Below are 18,325 nucleotides of genomic sequence, written 5' to 3'. Positions count from 1 at the left end.
GACTACTTGCACCCTTCTCAGGAAGCATGCTGGTCAGTGCGATCAACTGAATAAAAAAAAATGTGTGTCATTGTCAGGGAGGCTCAGAGACAGGAGGACCCAGAATTCAACCAGACAACAGAGGTTAGTGAAAATGCAAGATTTAATGAGAATATTTTGGCAAAACAGTGGTCAAAATCATAATCCAAAAATGATACACAAAAAGGCAGTCCAAAAACTCACACAAGGATAGGCAGAAAACGTGGAACTTAAACACACCAGAGGCTGGACATGGAAAGACACTACAGAACATGACAAGACAAGAGATGACAATGAACTGGCATAGGAGACAGACTTAAAAAGGCAGGAGAACAAAGGAGAGAGAGTGAGCCAGTTAACCAGAAACAGGTGGAGGTAATCAGAGGGAGGGAAGTGGCTGCAGGAGGAAACAAGATGACAGAAAACACGTGGAAAAGAACAGACACTAAACCAACCCTAGAACATAAATAACCATGAAGAACAAACCTAAGACAGAAGATAAAACTAAGACTAAACAGAGCACAGAAGGGAGATCAGAACTAATACAAAGACCGGATACACAAGTACACAGGCTAAACAAGAATCCAAAACAAGACAGAAAAGAAACAAAACCTGAGGTGGAAGAGAGGAACAACTGATCAAATAATAAACATAAACCAAAACAAAACCCAGATTATGACAGTCATAATTTGGAGGTGTCTGGTATGGTTTTGATTTAGATTAATCTTTTTCTTGTAATTTTTTAAGTTCTATAGGTCTTGCCATTTTCAGTTATTAGTTTTGCAATTTGGGTTATGCCATAAGATTCACTTCATGTTTAAACTTATTAGATGTTTTCCTTATTACTGCATTTCTTTACGTTTTGCCTTGTAGTTAATTTCTGCATTAATTTTAACTTATGTCCCTTTTTTTATAACCAACTCAATTCTTTTTTATTTCAGATTGTCAACCTTTACCATAGCCCCAGCAAATTTAGCTTATTAAATCCACCTATCTCATCATATTCATGCCAATCACCTGTTTCCTCTGCTCTACATATCAGTCATTTCATTCATTCCTCATGGGGTTCTACTATTTGCCATGCTGAGTCTGTTCTGTAATTACCACACCAAGCCTATTTATTGTCATACTGTAGGGTTTTTTTGTATCACAACTGTCATCAGTAAGCTTTTGATTTTTAATTGTCATTAAATTATTCAGCTTACCTTGCTGCTTCTGCTTCCACCTGGGTCCATCTTTAACTGTCCCTGATGGTGTTGAAACATATCTTGTTGTGTCGGCATCATCTATTCTATCTGAAGCGGTGTCTGTTTCATAAAAAATTTCAATATTGTATCACATAATGACAATAAAGATTCTTGATTCATGATTATTATTTTTTATCTTTGTTTTAGTCTTTCTGAGTAGTCCATTCTCTGTTGCTTTAGAACTAACTTTAAATGAAATTCATTACTGATTTAGTCTAAAACTGTGTTTTGGCCGCTGTCGTGCCCAACTTTCCCTTTTTATTGGACAATAAAGGAGTTACTTTATTTTATCACACAACCTATCCCTGCATTACTGAAAGTGAAAGTAATGTGAAGTGAAAGTAACTGCTGTTGTTTCACAGAAGCTGCAGAGTTTCCTCTAAGTCACGTGACCATGGTGCATGGAGGCGGGGGGGGGGGGGGGGGGGGGGGGGGGGCATCGGGGGTATTTAAAAGAGGGCTCAGTTTGTCTTAGTGATGCTGCAGAACACCAGAAAAAGGATCTACCAGAAGATGAGAACACCATGAGCTCTTCAGGTAATCTTTTCTTGGTTATACTTCCCAGCTTTCTCTTTGATGTACAGTATTTTTTCTGTGTATTTAAATCGGTCTGGGAAGCATGGACCTGATTTCCCTTAAGATATATTTAAATTTGATTCACTTCAGAGCCATAAAAAAATACAAACTGAAATTGTTACAGATGATAAACTCAGCCCGTATCAACCAATCTACCCTAGCTGTTGTAATCTGTTCTATCTTAATCACACCTAATTTCCTGCTGTTACAGCTACTCGCAAAAATTTACAAAGAATGTTAAACAGTAAAATTCTATTCATTAAGTGCATTAGTAATCCACAGCAAAATGCAAAGATGAAAATATTTTATACAGTTACAGTCTTTGGCCTTTTTTTTGACAGAGACACGCTTACCGTTACTTTATCCTGACGCCTTACTCAATCTAAAACTAAAATGCTTGGTTTGAGTGTGGACTGAAGTTATGCCCAAAAATAACTATTCCTTGCTTTTTGCATGTTTCTCTTTCTATATCCATGTTGAATCAATGGCTGGAGTAACAGAATGTAAGAATTTATGTTTTTGCTCAGCTGTGCTGTCTGCAGTGAGAATAAAGTTCGGATCGTCTTTGTTTAATATCTTAATTGCGGCAAAGCACAACAGAAACAGTCTTGTATACTTCATGTTTGTTGTGTGTGTCAAAAAGAGGCAGATGCAATAACAAAAAAAACAATTCTTTTTTTTACTTGTTTATATTATATTCAGTGTGTTTAATAGCTGGACATAACCGTTTTGTTTTTATGTGTGAGGTGCAATTAGTTTCATATGCTTCTAAACAACAGATGACAAAGTCAAATAAATCCATTTTCATAAAAAAAGTTTCATGAAAGTTGAACTTTACAGTGTTGTTGTAGAAAAATATTTTGTTAGTTTGTTTTATTTAAAACATCCTATGAAAAAGTGACATTGCTCTGAGGACAGAGCTTTACAGAAAACCACACACACACACACACACACACACACACACACACACACACACACACACACACACACACACACACACACACACACACACACACACACACACACACACACACACACACACACACACACACACACACACACACACACACACACACACACACACACACCAGGAAGTGAACGATATGATAAAGAGGCAGATGAGCTGGGAAACTCAAACAACTCAAACAATAAACAGTTTCTTGTGATGAATTTGGATGGACCCAAGAAATATCCGAAAACAAGTGAGTACAAAACTTTAACAGTCTTTATTTAGACGCTGGCGGCGCGGTCCCCTGGCACGGCTCGCACTCTGCGACTGGCAACTCCTGAAGGCAGAGTCGTAGGTTAGTGACCAGCAGGAATTGACAGGTAGGTGAGAGAGAAGTAGGGTCACTAACCTGGCCGTGCTGAGGGCAGAGCTCTGACTCTTAATGTCGATGGGGTCCGAGAGGGGGTTATCCAGGGCTCTTTATCCAGGTCCAGTCCGGGTCTTTGTCGAGGGGGAAATCCGTTTGATCCACACAGCGGTTTCCAAGGGAGAGTCCAACAGAGTATCCAAATCCAGGTCCAGGTCCAAAATCCAAAAAGCACAGACAGACAGGGGGGCAGGCGATCTCGTTTACTCACAGACAGGCTGGGGTCAGAAACACGGAAAGGCAGTCCAGATCTCTGAGGCTGACAGGCAGAACCCAGGCAGGCAGACAAATCCAAAGGGGGCAGACTGGTTTCCAAAAACAGAGGCAAAAACAGGTCGAGAGGCAGACAGGAATTCAAAAACAAGGCTGGAAGCGCTCACCGTATGGCTAGAGACATTCTGGCACTGGAGGCTGCGAGGAGCAGAGCTTATAAGCAGCTAGGGCGGAGAGAAGCACAGGTGCGCTGATTGCAATCAGCAGCTCCAGTGCCAGAAACGTTACATTTCTAGGTGTTTACATTTTTAAACCTTTTAACTACAGGGATTCCAGCATATGCTTTTCAAAAACGCTAACAGCTAGGTCTGCAGCATGGGCACTGCATGGCTCATCTGTGGCTACATCATGTGGCTAAACTACTCAGACAAATCCCATGTTGCACAAAGCTTCCTTAAAGTTTAAAAACTCCCAGAGGGTATGCTTCAACTTGACTCATGCAGAGATCTGCTCAAGGTAACGGTATTAGCTGTTGGAGAGGATACAGAAACACGTGTGTCTGTACGCATGCTCTAAAATCGATTCTCAAATCAAAATATAGATAATTTTGATTAGCCATATGAGTTTATGTATAGCAATAGCAATAACATAGTGAAAAGTAACTAAACTACTAAGGCAATTTATAAATAATATACAAGGTGTTAAAATAATTTTTTGCTTCTGCTTTGGTAAATGCAAAAAATGCTGCTCAGTCAGTCGGTAGACCACAGATGTCAAACTCAAGGTCCGAGGGTCGAATTCAGCCCATCAAGGCTATTTATCCAGGACTCAAGAGGCAATAAAAGGCATATCATGTCATAAAGTAGAGCCATATATCTGCTTAAAGTGTATAAAGTGGCTAAAACTGTGCCCCCTGTAGTGAATGTTGATTTTTTTATTGTGTAGTAACAGAATGAATGCAAAGGCAAAGTAGGGTCATCTTTGCAAAGTGCTAGTGGCGGACTGACCACTAATATATGGACTTTTGTGTCCACAGTGGCATGTCTGACTGTAATGAGATGAAAACGGGTAAATTAAGGAATTTGTTTTGGAAGCCCACACTTTCCATGGGCAGCATACAGCAGATATCAGTTTAGCGCTTATATGCGTCACAGAAGAACGGTTCATAACCACTGATCACTATTTATTCACTAGAAAGCCAATTGGCCGTTGGTAGTACACATCGATGTGAAGCCACCAGCTGCCATATTGGTACTCTCTATTTTCCTCCAGTAACTAAGGAATACGTGTGCTACAGCATCGAACAATGAGGATTTTCTCATGTTCAGGGGGGCATAAGACTTTTAAAATGTCAAATGCCCTATAATTTTATGTCTGTGCATTAGCCTTTAAATCTGACATAGATTTACAAAAGAGCTAAATTAATTAACCAATTTAAGCACTCCACAGAGCTCCAGTTTCTACACTAGAAAAATCACATAAATTTGCTTAATGCACACTCAAGTGTACATGTATACCCATACATTACATACACAGCATGTGTATACACACACACATTTATGCATAATAATAATAATGATAATGCAAGTAACAGTAAACAAACTACCAAAAATATTTTCAATGATGTAATGATATACAGAGTTGTGCTTCTATTTAAGAATTTGCATATACTATACATACAAGCATGTATGCACACACACACATCTACACAAACACACAAACACACACATACACTATCCAGTGATTAAATAACTTAAATAACAGAAGTTGCACACATAGTTCAGCTTACTGGTGCTTGAAGAGGAAAAGTTTTGAAAATTGCTTGTGTATAGGCAGCATCACTGTGTGCAAATCTGCAATCAACCATATTATATATATATATATATATATATATATATATATATATATATATATATATAAAACAAACGTGCAAAATATTTTAGCACATGACTTTCTCAAATGAGAAATGTCCCAAACATTACAACAGTGACAACATAGTCTATTTAAACAAAAACATTGACATTTCACAGTGAATTACTTTCTATTTACTTTAATTCCTATTTTCTAAAGTTAGACACAATGTCAACGACTAACTCGGTCAATGTAATCGAGTCGGTCCGAGCTAGCCAGACTATCGTTAGGCTACAGACTATACTATAGGATAAATCAGCGTATATATGGATTCTCTTGGTACTTGATAATGTTAGTACATCCCCTGACTGTAAAATTACCTGTGAAACGTCTTCCCACAGCCAGAAAACTGCTTGTTGTTCCAACCAAAGGCTGCGCACGTCGGCATGTTTATGTTGTGATTCTGTGAGAGTAGGGAGTAGGAAGATTGCGGCCAGTGACTTCAGTTTTTCGGCCAATCGGCTATCCAGTAAATAAATAGAGATCAGTGGTCATAACTGACAAGGTTGTTGCAGTTGTTACAGACAATGGGAAACATATGGTTGTTGTGTTGCACTAGGTTGCATGGAGGCACCATTAATTTCTTGCACATACACTGAATTTAATTGTCATAGTGAAAATCTGTCCCGGAAGTGTTGCAGAAGTGCAATATGATTATGTCCTTTCTCACCACAGCACACAGAAGCTATTCAACATCAGCTGATCGCAAGCTAATCCAGTCAGTAGATGCCTGATTATATTCAGTTTTTTACATGCTGGAGAGGATCTGTAAGCAAATCTGTGACCACAGCCCCCTGCCTTCTGGGGAGGAATGCATTATTCTTCAATGAGGGAGAATTACTCCCATCAAGCAAACAGTTAATGCTCTACAGCCATTTGAAGATGTTTTTCCACGGAAAAAGTATGTTTCATTATCCATAGTGATTCTGCTTGTTTCAGACATTCACAGGGATAGAGCAGCAGTAATTTAACATGACCTAGAGCTAATTTTGAGGCCACATAAAAATAAAATATGGTTTGGACAAAAGCTGGACATTGCGCAATGTCAGTGGGACAGACATCACTTCTCCAGCTTTGAGCAGCCAGCCCTGATGATTCACTTCTATGTTTATGCGTCAAAATCTTTTTAGGAAACCAGGAAAACCCAGACCGGAGTTTTATTGTAAGAGTATTCTCTTATAAATCAAATGCATTGAAATCTTTTACAAAACAATAAGAAATAGCTCCGGATTAACTAATTATTTATGGAAAATGTGGGGGTATTTCAAATGTCATGTCGCTTTCACATGTAACTATTGTGGCAGCTATATTTTTAAGGTCTTATGGGTGATTGTTGCTTGATGGGTTGAGTAGTTGTTTGGCAATCAGAAGGTTGTGGGTTCAATTCCACCTTCCTCTTGCCACATGTTGATGTTCCCCTGGGCAAGGCACTTAACCCCAAGTTGCCTACTCAGCTTCATCTCGGTGTATCAATGTGTATTGTACTGCACTTTGGATGGTCAGTATGACTGGAAAAGCACTATATACGTTCAGTCCATTTACCACATTTTTCATCTCTATGATTGATCACAAAGGACCTCTCCTGTCTGAAGCGGTCGTCAGTCACACCTCTTAAACACTTTAGATCAGCAATTAAGAACTCCATTTAGGTTTAATCTTAGATAATCTGTGGGTACCAAATGTGCTATTTTTAAACAAAGGGAATTTCCAATAATGAACCTAGAAAATAAGAGGGTTCAGTTCCTCCCCCAGAACTGGGGGCTGCTGGGCCGAAGAGGATCAAACCCAACACTGTTCGATCACACCCTCTGTCCGTGGTTTCAAATGTTTTAACAGCTGTGTTAATTTCTCTGTGTTAAAGGGAACAATGAAACTGTGACGAAGAAACCTTTATTGGCAGTCGAGGCCAAAAAGAAGCCACCCCATAATGCCACTAACATCGAAAAAAGAGAAAGAGGAAACACCAAGGAGGAAGAAAAAGGAAACACAACTGACACAAGCAATGTTGAGGCAAATTTTGTGGACCTTTCTGATGAAGACCAATCTGTGTTGGAAAAATTTGTTTGTGAGTCTGTCGATTTCTTTTCATTCATCCTCCATTTTAGTGGTTATGGAATGCTGTTTTCAATATTCAGAGCAGTTTAAACAATATGCAGGTGATGAAACTGTCAAATATTTTAACAGTATTTGACAGTGATTAATATTCTATTAATCTCTCTGAACCACTCCTGTTCACAATCATCAATCCAACTAATGAATAAAGTAAATTTTAATGTATCTCCTTTGTGACTTATATTTAGTTGAGGATTTACTAAAAGGCTCAGCTAAGGTAAACCCATAACCTCATGAGCTATGGGTTTACCTTAGCCATACCTCATGGGCTATGGTTCTCCTATCAGAGTGATATGAGAACCAGGATGGGAATCAGGACAATAATTAATTGAAGTTAGATAGACATTTATGAGTCAAAAGATTGTAGACAGAGTGTTGGAAAGTGTCAGCTTAAGGCAATGTTGGACAACATTGAAATACTCCAAGTCAGTTGCGTAGTATAAATATTGTTTTAATTGTCTGCCCCAACAAAGGGCAAGAATCAGATTTTAACAATGTCACTAAAAGCTCACACACTGTGATTAGAACAACAGTCTATGATATAAAGAGTCAGAAGACATTAGTCTTGGGGCATGATGGTGGACCAGAGGTTGTGCACGTGGCCCATGTATGGAACCTCAGTCCTCAACGCGGTCATCCTGAGTTCGAGTGCCGGCCCGTGGACCTTTGCTGCATGTCATCCCCCCTCTCTCAACCCTATTTCCTACCCTTGTTCCTAACTTTCCAGTTAAAACCTGTAGTGCAATAGTAACTTTTGTAAATTAAAGAAACCACTCCCTTTGGGAGTGAAGAAAACAGCTAAAGGCATTTCATTTCACGAGCTGAAAGGAATGGAATTAACAATGTGCAGAAAAGATGTGCAATTGAATTAACATTCCACACAACAGTAATAGTTGAGTTATTTAAGTCTGTTTTAATCTTTGAGCTGAGCCTAAACCCTCATCTCCACAGTTATTGACAACAAGAGTAAAGAGAATGCATTCCAAAGCTCTGAGGAATCACCAAGGTCACCATCACCGGTAAGATGAAATGCATGTTCGAGTAGAATATAGAAATAATCAAAATCTATCAAATCTGAAGATCTCAACCTTGAGTCAGGCACACTTACGAGCACTGTGAAAAGCCATCATCAGTAGTTATTCAATACAAACATAGAGTATCATTGGTTACAGCCTCTGTGTCATGTGCCTGGAGCCAGACCCAAGTGCAGACTGTAGGTCAATGATTTTTATTATTATTATTATTATTATTATTATCATTAATAATAATAATAATAATAATAATAATAATAATAATAATAATAATAATAATAATAATAATAATAATAATGATAATAATAATCTGCAATAGACTGGCGACCTGCCCATTGATGGCTGGAGACCTAGAGATTTACCTTTAGCTCTCCCTGGCCAATTATACCTGTTGTTATAAGAATTTTCCATTCTTAAACTTTGAATATCATCCAAGCACAAACACTTTCAATGTTCAGGTTTTTATTTACCTGCAGATCAGGGACATCTACATGTGATACAACTGTTTACAACTGGTTGTCATCTTGTATTTTTAATCTAAACTTTCTGCAATTTCCTCAGGAAAAAGAGAAAAGATTTTCCATTGTGTGTCCAAACTGTTCCGAGAATATAGCATCTATAACAGTAAACGACCAGGATATATTCAACATTCAAATCACAATCAAACCTGAAAAGGAAGTCACCAGTGAGGACAATCAAGATATGGTAAGGCTAATGATCATTGAATCTATGTATAAAGTTGCTGTGTAAAATTTTCCATACTGTAAAACCTGTCAGCTGCATTGAGTTTAATGCATAGATTGTGTCCAACAAAGTTTTTATAATGAGTTTCTGACACAGAACTTAAGTTTGTGCTTTTACCAACATTTAACTTATGGTTGTAAATTGTCCTGACATTTCTTGAGTTGGGAATATGCAAATCTTAAAGCCGACGTTACTTTCAGTCTTAAGGCAACTTTTGAACTTTTGCTTCTATGCTGAAGAGGCTTAACATTTTTTACAGTGTAGGTTTAACTGTATTTGATTTATTTAGATGAAGTCATCCTTGAGCATTCAACACTGATACATATTTCCAGTGAAGTTATTTTACATCTGAAGATGATCCCCTATGTGCGAAAAATTATAAACTTTATAGTTAAACAAATGCTGGAAATGTTATTTTCCTTTTTATGAACTTGAAATATTATCACCAGTAATTTTCTACCACCATGCCAATGTAGAGTAAAATTGTGTTTTTTATTCTTTCTGTGCTTTTCAGTGCTACCGTCTTAATATCCTGTCACTGAAATCACACAAGAATATTTGTAATTGTGACATACTAACTGCACAAGACCCAGGAATACAAACATGCAATAGATTCAGGGCAATCGTCCCCATTTTAGAACTCTAACTCCCCAGATTCATATTTGGGCTACAATATATCATATATATCTCACATAGTTGCAAGGACATGAGTTAATGGATGTTCATGCAGAGTTTGCACAGAGCTCAATTTTACAACCGCATACACAATCTCACACTAGAAACTGCTCGGTAGGAAGAAGTCTTCACATCGAACCGTTTTATACATGACACCAAACATTACACTGAGCTGCTCCAAGCAGACTGTCGCAAAGATGCGCAGCATCAAAGCCCCTCTATCTGACACACTAATACGTGTGCAATGGGTAGGGATGGCTACCTTTCACATATGAACCGATGTGGTACCGATACCTGGTACCTGGGAATCGATACAGGTATTTAACAGTGCTACATTAATAAAATTATCTACCTTCCCTTATTTTTGGTACTTTTGTGTGTTTATGTAGTACTAAATGTTACTTTATTAATCAAATCTCAAAATTTTTCAATCTAGCATATTTTTTCTTAATATATAAACTTATTTTGATCCACAAATGAACCTAATTAACTAATTTATGAACTTGTGAATTCATAGCCAAAGCCCACAGCACATAACACAAATTTTGACCAAAACAACATTTATCAGGGGCACAGAGTGAACAAGGTAAAAACAGGATTGAATCAGTGTGTGAATATCATTCAGGGAACTGTTTATAGTGCAATAGTTTCACAGAATAACTTTTCACTTTTTAAAATAAGCGGCCAAACAATTAAATAAAAATAAGGAAAAATATAAACAGATGAATAAGTGTTAGGAGGAAAATTGTTCATCACTTTTAGCTTTTTAATGCAAAATGTTTTTGTTTATTTCCTCAGGCTGCAGCGACCCAAAAGAAATCAGTGTGGTGTTCAAAATGTAAAGTCGACGTTTTTCTCACCAACAGAGTTAACTATATTAAGCAGTTTGGGCTCAACCTCACACTGACCCTCAATGATGAAAATAAATTGTCACAGGTGAGATCATAGTCTTGGGTTGATAGATCTGCATATGTATCAATTATAGGTTTCAACGTTTCAATGCGCTGAATTTGTCAACTTGTCACAAAGGGGTTTCACACTAAATTAGTTCTAGACTACTTGCACAAACTCTAGTGTGGAGGAAGATATTGCTGCTTGCTTTTGTTGCTTCACACTGACTTGTCCCATGTACACTCCATCATCCATTTCAAAACGTGTCGTCCAGGAATCCAAACTTAATGTGTGTAGTAGTCGTTTAAGCATCCAGAAAGCCCCCCCCCACCCCCAGGCCCCACCCCCTGCCCTTTATTTTGAAACGTACCGGATCCACTGTACTCTTCCTGTGTCTAACTTCCTGTCTGGTTCATCTGATTTTTATAAATTGATGCGTTTTGGTCCGTCATCCATCGCAAATAGACTCTATCCATATTTCTGATAAAAGATGATTCTCCCGTCATGCTGCAGCACCGTGGAGCTGGTGGGAATTGCGGCATTGACTAGAATGGCTTTTATTTGTGACAGAACAGAGTATGCACGGATGACTGTGTCTGTGTGAATAAGGGGTGATAGTTGTTAAAATAATTAGTAAATCCAGCTGGATTTCAAGCTTGCAACCACATCGGTGTTGTATCATTCTGAGATCTGAGCCCTAACTTCTGAGACAGATTGAACATAACATTTAGCTAAAACTAAAGTCAAATCCAGGTCAGACTCAGCAAGTTAGGGCTCTCGATGTCTTTTATCAGGTCATTTTATCTTCAATGTCAAACAGCTGCAGGGTTTTGCGGGAGATATGACGTCCACCAAAAATTGCCAGCTAATTACTCACTTTGGTTGCACCACTCAGTCCTCTTGTTTAAGCTCATATTTTCCTCCTGCAGCAGCTGCTGTCTCGTCTCTGTTGCAGCTATGTAACAACAAAACAATCTGGATTCTAATCATTGCACCTAATTTTAATGTGTGAAGCCAATAAGTGAGACAAATTCCACTGCTGTACACAGAGTACATTTACAGAGTATAAAGATTTGCTTCAGCCTACACACAAATTAAAGCTGGCAGGTTGTAAACTTGATTTGCCTGAATTTCTGTTTATCCACATACTTTCATTTCTGTGTGCAGGAGCAGTCACAAGAACAGACGTCCAATTCATGGGGTTTGTACTGTCACTTTTACTAAAACAACGTTAGTTTCATGTTTAATAACTGGCTGAATTGCTGATTTCTACACTGGCACTGAAAAGCCTGAATACCCTTGTTAAAATAACAATATATGATTGATAATGATGAATCATTCAAAAAATAATGTAATATTTTTCTTTTATAATTCAGTCAGAAACAAAATTAAAAATTAACTGCTTAGTTAAATAATAATTTTGATTAATCACGATTAATATGCTTCCGATAAAGATTATTTAAGTCAATTCAACAAAAAACTACTTTTATTGTTTATTATTTTGTTTGGTTTTGTTTTCTACCTTTGACATACTTTTAAATAGAAATAGAAATGATTGAAATAGAAATGATTTGTATATATATATATATATATATATATATATATATATATATATATATATATATATATATATATATATATATATATATAAATACATACATACACTACAGACCAAAATTTTGGACAGACCTTCTCATTCAAAGTTGTCTTTATTTTCATGACTATGAAAATTGTAGATTCACACTGAAGGCATCAAAACTATGAATTCACACATGTGGAATTATATACTTAACAAAAAAGTGTGAAACAACTCAAAATATGTCTTATATTCTAGGTTCTTCAAAGTAGCCACCTTTTGCTTTGATTACTGCTTCACACACTCTTGGCATTCTCTTGATGAGCTTTAAGAGGTAGTCACCTGAAATGATCTTCACTTCACAGGGGTCCCCTGTCAGGTTTAATAAGTGGGATTTCTTGCCTTATAAATGGGGTTGGGACCATCAGTTGTGTTGTGCAGGAGTCAGGTGGATACACAGCTGATAGTCCTACTGAATAAACTGATAGAATTTGTATTATGGCAAGAAAAAAGCAGCTAAGTAAAGTAAAACCAGTGGCCATCATTACTTTAAGAAATGAAGGTCAATCAGTCCGAAAAATTGGGAAAACTTTGAAAGTGTCCCCAAAACAGTTGCTAAAACCATCAAGCACTACATAAAAACTGTCTCACGTGAGGACCGCCCCAAGAAAGGAAGACTAAGAGTCACCTCTGCTGTGGAGGATAAGTTCCTCCGAGTCACCAGGCTCAGAAATGGCAGGTTAACAGCAGCTCAGATTAGAGACCAGGTCATTGCCCCACAGATTTCTAGCAGCAGACACATCTCTAGAACAACTGTTAAGAGGAGCTGCTAGGAAACCACTGCTAAGGACAGGCAACAAGCAGAAGAGACTTGTTTGGGCTAAAGAACACAAGGAATGGACATTAGACCAGTGGAAATCTGTGCTTTGGTCTGATGAGTCCAACCAATCTTTGGGTCCAACCATCGTGTCTTTGTGCGACGCATAAAAGGTGAACGGATGGACTCTACATGCCTGGTTCCCATCGTGAAGCATGGAGGAGGAGGTGTGATGGTGTGGGGGTGTTTTGCTGGTGACACTGTTGGGAATTTATTCAAAATTGAAGGCATACTAAACCAACATGGCTACCACAGCATCATGCAGCGGCATACTATTCCATCCGGTTTGCGTTTAGTTGGACCATCATTTATTTTTCAACAGGACAATGAGCCCAAACACACCTCCAGGCTGTGTAAGGGCTATTTAACCAAGAAGGAGAGTGATATGGTGCCGAGCCAGATGGCCTGGCCTCCACAATCACCAGACCTGAACCCAATCGAGATTGTTTGGGGTGAGCTGGACCGCAGAGTGAAGGCAAAAGGGCCAACAAGTGCTAAGCATCTCTGGGAACTCCTTCAAGACTGTTGGAAGATCATTTCAGGTGACGACCTCTTAAAGCTCATCAAGAGAATGCCAAGAGTGTGTGAAGCAGTAATCAAAGCAAAAGGTGGCTACTTTGAAGAACCTAGAATATAAGACATATTTTTAGTTGTTTCACACTTTTTGTTAAGTATATAATTCCACAAGAGTTAATTCACAGTTTTGATGCCTTTAGTGGGAATCTTCATTTTTCATAGTCATGAAAATAAAGAAAACTATTTGAATGAGGTGTGTCCAAAATTTTGTTTTGTACTATATATATATATATATATATATATATATATATATATATATATATATATATATATATATATATATATATATATATATACTTTAATAATAATCAGTATGTTACAGTCCAGCCAATCGCCAATCAAGTAATTTAACTGTAAGATTTACTCTAAACGTGTTTATTTCTTGTCAGAAAGAATTTTTAAAAATCTGTATCATAGAGGCAATAGTAGCAAAAGCAGAATTATTTTCATTGTCTGCTTTTTAGTTTTTAAATGCTTAAATGTTTAACAGTCAAAAAAATATAAACTTTCTTTCTCAACTTGATAGATTACATATGGAGTGCACCATACATGGTGTGGTCCAGAGTAAAGGTCTACTGCTTCATCACTGGAGACACATTTGGTGCTCATGAGAGCATAATGGCAAACGTCAGTAACAACTGGCCATTCCATTCATTTGTTGAGCAACAAAATCCAGAGAATTCTCAAGTCATCGTTGTCTTTTGTCCAATCACCTCACGTGTTGGATCAGATGTGGAATCAGCCATGACAGACCATCGAGGTAATGGATACCCTTGTTTTTGTTGGGTCACAACAGGAGGTGTTACCGTCTGAATGATGTTCTGTCTGAAAACTCACCCCTGGCTAACTGCTCTAATATTTAAAAAATATTTTTACAAACGGATCTGTTTTCGGAATTTTGATTTTGAATAGAAATATTAATACACTTGAAAATAAAAAGTAGGTGTTTCCCCCTCTTGAGTTATGAACTAAAGTAACTTCAGTAGTTTAGGTAAACAGTCTTAAAATGTAATTACTTTCCAATAATGATTACACATTCAGGGGGATTTGAAATCTAATAAGTGTCCTGTCTGTTTTTACATTAATTGTAATGGTGGTCTCACCCACACGTTAGACACCGGTTTGCCTTTACATGCTGCAGCACCTTAGAGGAGGAATTATTCAATTCAATTCCATTCAATTTTATTTATATAGGGCCAATTCATGAAACATGTCATCTCGAGGCACTTTACAAAGTCAAATGCAGTCATATTATACAGATTGGTCAAAAATTTCCTATATAAGGGAACCAGTTGGTTGCTTCAAAGTCCCGACAAGCAGCATTCACTCCTGGTGAAGTGTAGAGCTACAGGGAGAGTCGTCTGCATTGTACATGGCTTTGCAGCAATCCCTCATACTGAGCAAGCATGAAGCGACAGCGGAAAGAAAAACTCCCCATTAACAGGAAGGAAAACCTCCAGCATAACCAGGCTCAGACTGGGGGTTAGAGAAGACAGAGAAACAATAAGAGAGACAAAAAAGCACAGAAGCACACATTGATCCAGTAATCTGTTCTACATTAGATGGTAATAGCAGGTGATCTGTCTTCTCTGGATGATGTCACAGTTAACAGAACGTCCGACCAGGTGTGCCTACTAAGAAAAAGGAGAGAGAGCAAAAAGTTAAAAGCTGAAATGACGACTAGCAATGCAAAACTGAAGAACAGTAGAACTTAGTAGAGTGAGAAAAATAGGCCCTGATGTCCTCCAGCGGCCTAAGCCTATAGCAGCAACTATAGAGGTAGCTCAGGGTAACATGAGCCACTCTAACTATAAGCTTTGTCAAAAAGGAACGTTTTAAGATTAGTCTTAAAAGTAGACAGGGTGTCTGCCTCACGGACCAAAACTGGGAGTTGGTTCCTAATTTTGGCGATATTCCTGAGGTGAAAAAAGGAAACTCTGGAAACCTGTTTAATATGGGATTTAAATGACATGTCTTGGTCAAAAATAACACCAAGATTTTTTACTTTATTACCAGAGGCCAAGTTAATGCCATCCAGATTAAGTGATTGATTAAGAAGTTTATTTTTTGAGTACTCTAGTCCAAAGATTACAAGTTCTGTCTTGTCAGAATGCAGGAAATTTAAAGTCTTCCAGCTTTTGATGTCATCAAGACATGACTACAGTTGAAGTAACTGATTGGATTCATCAGGATTTATGGATAAATATAGCTGAGTGTTATCAGCATAACAGTGGAAATTAATCCCATGCTGTCTGATAATTTTGCCGATCGGAAGCATATATATAGTAAAGAGAATTGGTCCAAGGACTGAACCCTGTGGTACTCCACAGGTCACCCTAGAGTTTGAGGAAGATTTATTATTGACATGAACAAACTGGAATCTGTCCGACAGATAAGATTTGTAACCAGCCTAATGCTTTCCCCCTAATCCCTACAGTATGCTCAAGTCTTTGTAGGAGAATATTGTGATCTTATCTAAGACCTAGCAGGGAAACTTGTATATCCTACATTGATCCTTGCAGGTATAACAGCATCTTGAAATTCCAACAGAAGGCAATGACTTTCCACTCTTTCTGCTTCAAATATGCTTACCTCTCCTCTCAAAATGCTGAGACTGCTTGCTGCCAACCAGCCTCTGGCTGCATCCGAAAAATTCTTAGAGGCCCTACCTCCTGTTCCTTGACCTTTCATGAGGTCAATAGTAAGAAATTCTATCGTGGGGAGGAAAGGAGCTTCAGACTGCTGTGCCGATTTAATTCTTACGAGATGGAAACGCACATGGATGATTCTTGTTAAATCATCCAAAGAGGCTGGGTAGAGAGGTGGAGGCTGGCTTGGACCAGTTCCAGAGCTACAAGAGGAGGACAAATGATGAATGATTTAACAGTTCTTTAAGCATTACATTGAAATGGCTATTTTCAAAGCACCTTGCAAACCTCTAAAGTGCATTCCTTACTTCATCCCATGTCATTAATTTTTGTGTCTTCCATTTTAATTGAAAAAAAGCTTTGTCTCCACTGCGCTCCTTTACCTTATGTCACAACAGCAAACAGTTGACTTGACATGAATTGACAGAAATGTTCAGATTTTTAGCTCCTGCAAAAGTCACCATGTGTTCCGCTTCACTGTCGTTGCTTGTTCCATGTGAATCATGCCATTTGCATCAATCTGAACATGGGGATCACATCGCGGGCTGCTTCATCGCTCCTGACCGCGCCTTTTCCATAGAGATAGCATGTAAATCCCCTCAGGCCACATTGTTTGCACCATTAGGAATTGCAAGCTCCCTATCCTAAAGGACCTATGATAGGAAGCATACAGATTCCTTTTCCTACCTCCTTCATTGATATAGTGCATAATAGACATCCCATAACACAATATTGCCATTAGATTTGAAAATGAAATTCAAAAACTATTATGGACAATGAAATTTTACTCACTTTTTTGTTGGTATCATTTTGAAAAAAGATGTGAATATATTATTATTAGAAAATTTGTAACATCAGAATCTGACCAGTTGGTGGATGAGAGTTTTCAGACGTTCCCCACTGTTTTAGTGTCCATCATTGGAGACAACCTAATGATTAAACTGAGAAAATTATTAGTTTGTCTTTACCTGTAAGAAAGCTTCTAACCTTAATTGAACTCCTTGTTTTTCTGTGTTATAGTGTCATCGTCAGAAAAACCAGTGATTCTGATTCTTATGCATCACACCAGAGATGTCGGCTATTCAACAGGAGAAACCAAGTGGTCGGAAACGTATAAAGATGTTGTGCTGGAAGTCCATGTTTTCTTCCATGAGACTGAACCAGGATTACTGAATTGTCAAAGGAACGACCTGGCAATGGAAGCAGTTAAGCAAAAGTTATATAGTTATTGGAAATAGACCTCTTAATATCTACAATATTTCTCAACAAGACCAGTCACATGCCTTTCAAGGTTTTTAAAGTGTAACTAAGAAATTTATAATTTTTGAGTTTCTGGCCCCCAAACGTTTCTAATATTTGGTTTCAGTTCTGATTTATATGAATAGACAGAGTAACTCGGGTTGAGGCAATAAAGTTATAATAAAGCAAAAAATTTATTTCTGTTTGGCTTTCAACAAATCTGGTGTTATTGTTTCTATTTTTTCTTGAATGTAAAAACACAACTAATAATCACATCTTGTATTGCATGCTTTGTAAATAAAGCTTTGAACAGGTTGTTGTGCAAAAGTCATTTCATACTGAATAGGTGACATTTTAATGTCAGTGAAAAATGCTCAAATAAGACAGAATGGTCCTGTCTAGTCCTTATTTTTCACTTTTATTTGGTTATTGCTGAAGCAAATGTCAAGGCCCCGTTTCACAAGCTTGGGAGTAAATTCCAGCATACGCTGGCTTTTCCGTTTTAGAAGGCTGGGCTGCCGTTCCCCTTGGTCAAATTATAACAACTTACTCTGGAAACCAACCAGCTTGGTAGTAGGCTATATTGGACTGAATCTGGGTTTGTCCTACTTTTTA

General features: G+C 37.9%; 1 long non-coding RNA gene across 1 annotated transcript; it reads left to right on the top strand.

Annotated features, from left to right (window-relative positions):
• Positions 1-10,716: 10,716 nt before the first annotated feature.
• LOC105922887 lies at positions 10,717-18,000 on the top strand. The gene is made up of 4 exons (XR_004930682.1): positions 10,717-10,839; positions 11,962-11,995; positions 14,350-14,583; positions 17,492-18,000. It is a non-coding gene; the product is annotated as an uncharacterized LOC105922887 (long non-coding RNA).
• The last annotated feature ends 325 nt before the right edge of the window (positions 18,001-18,325 follow it).

The sequence above is a fragment of the Fundulus heteroclitus genome, unplaced genomic scaffold (assembly GCF_011125445.2).
Source record: "Fundulus heteroclitus isolate FHET01 unplaced genomic scaffold, MU-UCD_Fhet_4.1 scaffold_98, whole genome shotgun sequence".
Taxonomy (NCBI): domain Eukaryota; kingdom Metazoa; phylum Chordata; class Actinopteri; order Cyprinodontiformes; family Fundulidae; genus Fundulus; species Fundulus heteroclitus.
Note: the sequence above shows the minus strand (reverse complement) of the source record. Positions and strands in the feature narration are given on the sequence as shown.